Source organism: Aquarana catesbeiana, linkage group LG01, assembly GCF_042186555.1.
Source record: "Aquarana catesbeiana isolate 2022-GZ linkage group LG01, ASM4218655v1, whole genome shotgun sequence".
NCBI lineage: Eukaryota > Metazoa > Chordata > Amphibia > Anura > Ranidae > Aquarana > Aquarana catesbeiana.
The window spans coordinates 563,905,140-563,913,826 of record NC_133324.1 but is presented as its reverse complement, the minus strand read 5'-3'; positions in this window follow the sequence as shown (position 1 = coordinate 563,913,826).

Here is an 8,687-nt window from a genome sequence, read left to right as displayed (position 1 = left end):
GTCAGAAACCTGCTCTCAGTAGAGAAGTCATGCATCACATAAGGACACTAGCAAGAAAATAGTAGTAGGAGGGGGTTATATGGGCTGCCCTAACAAATTTGTTTAGCAGTGTCCTCACCTGAAGGTGACAACACCCCCGCTCTTGATTATTGAAGTCTGGGTCCTATACTACCCTATTTTCTTAATACATTAAAAGGCATAGGGTAAAAGTAAATTTAGGTACAATGGGATATCTAAAAGCAGTCTGGGAGGTGGCCAAAAACAGGTAGGTAGAAGTGGCCGATTAAACTTATGACCAAAGCTGGTATCAGCTGCAGTCTGAACATCCACTTGCTAAAACTGAACAACTGTGAAAAGAACAGCCGTGCAATCTGACAAACAGATGCCAGGTGCTGAAAGGCCCAAGCAGCACTAAGTAAATTAGTGGTGTGCACTATGTTCACTAAAGGGTGAACCTTGCCCTTGGGGTCAGAAGCTTGAAAGAAGAGCTATCAAGACCAAATGGTGATAGCGAAACAGGAAGCAGGGGACTTCTATGAATGCAAAATAGCCGCTAGATGAACTAAAACAGCATATACCACATCCAAACATGTGGAATTGGTTCTTCACAGGACAAGGCCTCCAACTCAAAAACTTTTACCACAGAAGTGGTGATTACGATAAAGACAACCTTGTGAGTAAGGATAGACAAGGGAATAGCTCTAACAGTTTCAAAGTATTAACTTTGGAGACCTGGCAAAACCACAAGATTCCACTGAGCCTTTTGGGATTGTACAGAAGGTACAGTGTGAACAAAACTGTACAAGGGCCTTCTCTAGGGATTGAGAGGCAAGCAGTCTCTGAAAAACTGCTTCAAGCTGAGTTCCATCCAAAAATGAAAGCTTATCCGGTGCCTCCTCCCCTCCGGTGTCACATTTGGCACCTTTTGGGGGGGGGGGGGAGCAGATACCTGTCTAATACAGGTATTTGCTCCCACTTCCGCCAAAAGATCGCCGCAGAATCTGAGCGATCTACACCACATCTGAGCCGCAGAATCTGAGCGATCCCTCCTCCGTCCCCCACACTGTCTTCTGGGAGACACATAGGGCCCAGAAGACAGCAGGGACCAGGTGGGACGCGCAGCGTGACTCACGCATGCGTAGTAGGGAACCAGGCTTCACTTCCCGATTTCCTCACTGAAGATGTTGGCGCCTGCACCCAGGAGCCGAGGGATAGGTTGGCTTCGGGTGAGGACATTGCTGGCGCCCTGGATGGGTAAGTGTCCATATATTAAGAGTCAGCAGCTACAGTATTTGTAGCTGCTGACTTTTATTTTATTTTGACGGAACTCCGCTTTAAGTGTATGTTTGACCCTTGTTGGTCCTTGAGGACAAATGCTGATACAGATCAGACTGGAGGAAAGACAGGATTTGTCCCACAAAGAACTTCCTGGAAAGGAATTTCATTGTGTCACACCAAGAGAAATTTGCTTTCCAAGTGCAATGGTAGACTTTGGAAGACAAAACCTCATGAAGCTCAGGCCCACAGGCCTGAGCTTTAATAGTCAAGCTGTGAAATCCAGCTACCAAGAAGCAGAGTGGCAATCAGGCCCTTGGGACAGAAGATGGTCTAAGAGGGTCTACAGAGAATTTGGCAGGAGTCTGATGAATTCTGAGTAACAGGTCCTTCTGGGCCAGTGTGGTGTGATGCCCTCCATTTCAATCTTGTGGAGTAGGTAAGAAAGGCACTTCAGAGGTGGAAAGTTGCCGATCATTCTTAAAAGATCCCAGAGAATCACCAAAGCATCCACTGTTTAGGCTAGAGGATCCCCGGAGATGGAAACAAAGCCTGGAAGCCTAGTGGTCCATGTCCAGCATGCCCCACCTGCAACAGATGCTTGAAACCCATTGGGTTTCCAAACATCGACAACTGAGGAAGTCTGCTTGACAAACATCCACACCATGGATGTGCACAGCAGATGGGGCTGGAAAGCAAAGCTCTTCCCAAGCCAGAAGTAGATTCGTAGATCTCTAAGGTCACAATACTTCTGGATCCCCTCCAGTGGTTGATCTCACAGGCAAGAGTTCCAGCACTGAAATCGATAATTGAATAGCTCTATGTTCTAGAATATTGGTCAGGAGATGAGCTTCCACTGATCCCCAGCCTGAGAACCATCATGAGGACATTCCAAACTATTGGAAAGAAGGATTTTCAAGATTCCAGTGCCAAACTTGTGACCCAACATGCCGGGGTGAACATCGTCTTGCTAGTCAGGTATGGAATGAACCATAGACTCAGCCTGCTTGTTCCATGCAGCCAAAATGTTGATAAAGAAAACAGGAAATTGTTTGCTTTTTAGAGCCACCACCAAATAACTGAGAAATGCTGGGAGTGGGAGGGGCTATGCTGGGCTGGCCTTACAGCTCTGTTTGCTAGTATTCAATCTCCTGAAAGAAGCTATATAACCCTATGTGTCTGAATACTCATCCTGTGCCCCATAATGTACCAAGAAAAAGTTGTAATTAGAATGTTTCTGGTATTTCATATCATAAGGCATAACAAATAGGGAGCCTGGAGTTGTTTATCCATTCCAGAGCATAAACTATAAAATTCAAATAAAAACAAAAAACAACACACATGTAGGAAGGCGGGGCACAGGCCCGCCTGAATTTGTGGGAGGAGCCTCACCTTTAAAGACATCAATATAAGGAGCAGCGCTGTGAGTGTTAAAGCTTAAAAATTGAGCCAATATAGGTATAAGTGAACCAATATGATACAATGAATAAATATACACAAGATTGAGATAAATATTAACAAAAGTTCATAATCGAATCATATATATTTTGATAGCAGTCCTAAACCGTGATCAAAATCCAGATAAGTGAGGTAAGGTGAAGAGACATAGGCAGGGGTTCCAGTCTAAAGGCAGGAATGCAAGTAAGGAGTGGATGAATCCTTCACCGCACCACTGTGAAACTAATAAAAAATGCGCGCTTACCAAACGGCAAGCGAGGTGAATTGGGAGGAAGTAGAGAGAAGACATTGCTGGAAGTGGCAGCAGAGGAGGATTACGCTATATTGCTCTCCCTTTTTTCCTTGGGGCACTTCCTGTGAGAATAACTCCTAGCTAGGAGTTTATTATCCCCACATTAGAGGGATTGTCTGTACGTGGTGGACAGCGGGCTTACCTCAAGGTTTATGAAGTGGTTTTTTGGTGTCTCCATCCCATGAAAGGCCCCGACCGGGTTAAGGTCGCAAGCTCTCCTATGCTTGCCGTTTGGTAAGTGCGCATTTTTTATTAGTTTCACAGTGGTGCGGTGAAGGATTCATCCACTCCTTACTTGCATTCCTGCCTTTAGACTGGAACCCCTGCCTATGTCTCTTCACCTTACCTCACTTATCTGGATTTTGATCATAGATTAGGACTGCTATCAAAATATATATGATTCGATTATGAACTTTTGTTAATATTTATCTCAATCTTGTGTATATTTATTCATCGTATCATATTGGTTCACTTATACCTATATTGGCTCAATTTTTAAGCTTTAACACTCACAGCGCTGCTCCTTATATTGATTGTCTTTAGTGTGTGTATCTCACCTTTTAGCGGCTGCTTCTGCTATTTAAATTTATTGATTTGTCACTTTATCATTTCAAAATATTTTCTCGATTTTGTTAATTTCCTGCATATATATAGCGCGGTGGTCTTTTCCCTTCTACCTTTAAAGACATGCCCCTGGTCCTCCTTTCCTGTCAGCGTTCTTCTCAGGTTGGAGGGGTGCATCAGGCTCATTTAGTTCTGGTTTAGTCGTGACATCAGCAGCTCGGGTTTCCTTTCCTACAGCATGGTAGCTCGCAGCTACTATACGGGGGGCTTTTTGACGTTCGGACGAAGATAAGGGGGGATACAGCTGTCTGTTGGGGGGGGTAATGGCCATGGCAGCTCACGGCATTGTATTGCATCAACAGCCATAGGTTTTCCTCAGTTGCTATGGCTAACCCACTGACAGGTCTGTCTCCCCTCTTTTTCTGTCTTAATAACACATGCAGCAAACTCATTTGACTTGCGTGTCACAATGACTTTCTGCTACTAAGAATCTTTTCAGCTTAGTAGGATGTGTCCAACTAAATACATGGAGAGGGGACAATTCCTAAAACATAAGATTACCCTCTGTGCAGTTGGTTTATATTTTCCATCTATGCATGCAGGAAATGCTCAGGATACTCTGCTTTTCCTTTCTGTGGATATGTCTAGAACAGGCTGGAAAAGGGAACAAAACATCAAGGATCAAGCCATATAGTCAAGTCCAACTGTCCAGCTGGTAGCCAAATTGCCATATGGGGATATTGGGCCTCTGACCTTTTTTTGTTGCGGGGCGCATGTATGTGACATGGCAGTACAGTCATTTGAATGGGCTGCTGTAGCCGTGGGAAAGCAGGGAAAGTTACTGACACATTTCTGAACTACAGCTGCGCATTTTCCATGCATGGGAAATATGTACCATGTTTTCTAATAGGTGGAAGTAATAGTAAGTATTACATTGACAGGAGGTGTTTTGGTGGGTACATGTCACCGAGGTATAGCGGGTAGGGGCATTTTAGTAGGTTATGGTTATGTTATTTTCCCAGTTTTAATATCATGGAGATTGTGATGCCCCACAAAAAATAAAAAGAAAAGAAAAGAAAAGGGGAGGGTTGCGGGCATATGTGCTCCAAGTTCCAGTTGGAGGTCACATGAGTCTTGTTACTGTTATACTTCATGTTTATTATCCTCTAGGGTTTTTCTTTCATTGCCAGGTGGTAGCCTCTTGCTTGCTTGTCTTTTTGGTTTCCGTAGTTCTCATTTCTGCGTGACCTTCAGGACACAGTGGGTTCATATTTTTCTCTCGGTTTCAGGTTGTTGCAGGTAGGTATGTTATTAAATCACCAAACTTTCTTTTGTTCTCAATCATGGGTAGGTCAAGATTTCTCTAGTCAGGTATCACGGCCTGACACCATCGCTAGCTTATCTGTCACGTTTTAAGGGGTTACAGTGGGGGTGAACGGTTAATTGTCTTATACGATGACAGGGCCTGTCACCCATCACTCGCACATCATTCGTTTCAAGGTCTCATTCCTCTCAGGTCTTTATCTTTGTCAGGACGGTGTCGTTTGGTCTGCGCGACCTTTCGCCACTTACCACCCTCTTTGTGTCTACTGTCGGCTGGCACGCTTTTCACTCCATCACTGGGGGGGGGGTGATGTGTCAGGGGTACCTACCAGGTTGCACCTAGGAACCCCACGGTCAGCTGGGTAAGGGTCACACAGTACACCATGTCCGGACCGCCTCCACCGGGAGGTCTCTCACGGTGTCCACTACTACACAAGTCCATTTTGTCTCAGTCAGTTGCGGTTCATTTCTTAAAACCTGTGTTGTCCGTATTCTAGCATTTGTTCCCGTAGGGCAGCTTTGGTATGCTCATGGTCCTTTTGTTCCGTAGTTTTATTTCTACATATCCGCAAGGTTTCACTGCGTGTCTATCAGGACCCAGGGGTTTCATTTTTTTCTTCAAGTTCCAGCGTGTTTCAGGTAGGTATTATATTGTTTACCTTAGCTACATTGCATCACTACATGGCTGATTTAGGTTTCATTGCGTTTTCACCGTCACTTGGTTACCTATCGCGTTTATAGGTATGAATGGGTTGAGATGATCGTTTTTAATTGACTTGTGCGGTGGCAAGTTCGCTCATCCGTTTTACATACGTCCTACGTTTACATTTCACTACTCTGATTTCTTACCTGACACGTTTTCAGGTTTTCGGGGCCTGAGTGTACGTTTTTAATTACCTGCTATGCCTCAGGTGATAGGTAAACGATATCACACTATCCAGTTTTTCTTTTTCTTTATTAGTAAACTGTGGAGCTGCTGCTGAAAACTGTATCTGGATTCCATCACTGAGCCGTGGGATGGCTCATAAGCGTGTTTAGATTCAGTCTCACAGCTGAGTCGCACGCTCTGAGGTGAGTGGCTGTCCCTGGGGGGTCAATGGATGGCACTTGAGCATGGAATTCTGAGCACTAAGCCCTAAGATTAATGCATGCACGTTGGATTTTTTATGAACTGTTTTTATGGACTTTATGTGCATTTCTTTCATAAATTGGACTTTAATAACCACGTAACACATCTTGGATTTAATATTCACACTCATTGTGTGGCACTTGGCACTTTGTTGTATTTTTTGCACTTATCACTGTGATATTATTTATTTATTTTTTACACGGTAAATTTCAGATTATATAAATAATTTTTCATTCATTATATATACAGTTAGTAGTTTAACCACTTCAATACAGGGCACTTAGACACCTTCCTGCCCAGACCAATTTTCAGCTTTCAGTGCTGTCGCAGTTTGAATGACAATTACGCGGTCATCCAACACTGTACCCAAACTAAATTTTTATCATTTTGTTCCCACAAATAGAGCTTTCTTTTGGTGGTATTTGATCACCTCTGCGGTTTTTATTTTTTGCGAAACAGATAAAAAAAGACCGAAAATTCTGAAAAAAATAAAAGTTTTGCTTTTGTTTAAAAATTTTGTAAATAAGTAAGTTATCTCCTTCACTGATGGGCACTGATAAGGCGGCACTGACGGCACTGATAAGGCGGCAGCGATGAGGTGGCACCAATGAGCGTGCACTGACGATGGGCACTGATATGCGGCACTGGTAGGCGGCACTGATGGGTGGCACTGATATGCAGCACTGATGGGCATTGATAGGTGGCACTGATGGGCACTTATGGGTGGCACTGATGGGCACTGTTAGGCAACACCTATGGGCACTGAAAGGCTGCACAGATGGGTTCTTATCGGTGGCACTGCTGGGCACTGATAGGCGGCACTGCTGGGCACTGATAGGCACACTGATGGGCACTGATACGTGGCACTGATGGGCACACTGATGGGCACTGATACGTGGCACTGATACGCTGCACTGATGGGCATCCCTGATGGCACTGGCAGTGGTAGGCATGGGAGTGGGCACTGATTGGCAGCTGCCTGGGCATTGATTGGCAGCTGCCTTTGCACAGATCAGTATTTCCCTGGGGGTCTAGGGGGCATACCTGGTGGTCCAGTGTGGCTGGTTTCCCTGGTGGTCCTGGGCGGCTTCCCTGGTGGTCCTGGGTAGGATCCGAGGGGGGCTGTGCTGATAAACAATCAGCACAGACCCCCCCTGTCAGGAGAGCAGCCGATCGCTTCTCCTCTACTCGCGTCTGTCAGACGCGAGTGAGGAAAAGCCGATCACCGGGTCTTCCTATTTACATCGTGATCAGCCGTGATTGGACACGGCTGATCACGTGGTAAAGAGTCTCCGTCAGAGACTCTTTACCTAGATCAGTGTTGCGGGGTGTCAGACTGACACCCCGCAACAACGATCGCCGCGATGCGCGCAGCGGCTCAATATCCTGAGGACGTCATATGACGTCCAGTCAGGATATTGAAACCACTTTGCCGACGTCATTCTGCTATATGGCGGGTGGCAAGTGGTTAATCATCGCTACTCTTATTCTAATGGTATACATCTAGTATATTATTTACACATTGCACCTTATAATCACTTTAAAAAAAAAAAAAAAATTTTTTTTTTTTTTTACATATATCCTTTGTGCCTTGCCGTGGCTGGATAAGCCGCTTATGCGGTATTTTCAGTATACCTCATATGCAATAATGATCTCCAGATTGACATTTTCACCTTAGCGCAGCGTATCTTTTGTATACATTGTATTGCACGGCATATAAAACGTGTTCTGCGCGGGCAGCTAGGTGATTTCCACATTTGAGGCAATATACCATTGTGGCTCGCAAAATCCCCTTTTATCTACGCCTCAGGTGACTCGGCTTCTTTCCATTTCACTAAGAGTCGGTTCATACTGAGGCAGCGCAACTGCCTCAGGCGACTTGAACACGACTGCAGCGGCGACGTGCAAAACGACTTCTATATAGAAGTCAATGCAAGTCGCCTCAAGTCGCCCCCAAAGTAGTACAGGAACCTTTTTCTAAGTCGCTCCGATTAGAACGGTTCCATTGTACAAAACGGGATGCTACTTGTCAGGCGGCTAAGTCGCCTGACAAGTCGTCCTAGTGTGAACCGGCTCTTACTGACACGTTTTCAGTCCATTGTTTACATGAATGTCACTGGCTAACCACTTGCACTATATGAAAAAAAAAAGGGGGGGTTATTTCATGGGTTAAATCACTCGCTCATCATTTCAATGTCACATACCGGTACGTTTTCAGTCCGGATGTTTAATTTACTAATTCACTATCACCTTATGTCAATTAGGTCATGTCTCAGGCGGCAGACATTGAGGATTTTGCGTCCATCCCTCCTTCTCCAGCTAGGACAGGGGTCTTCAAACTGCGGCCCTCCAGGTGTTCAGGAACTACAATTCCCATCATGCCTAGTCATGTCTTTGAATGTCAGAGTTTTACAATGCCTCATGGGATGTGTAGTTCTGCAACAGTTGGAGGGCTGTAGTTTGAGGATCCCTGGGCTAGGAGTTCCGAACACTGCAGGTCCTGGACCATTCCCATATTGATGGCTAAACTACAGCACAGGGGTATCTCTTACCCAGCGTCAGCATGCAAAGCGGAACTTTTTAGACTCTTGTTCCCTAGTGCATCAGGCTCCGCTCCTGAGCAAGTCACCCTTCATTCAGTCGGAT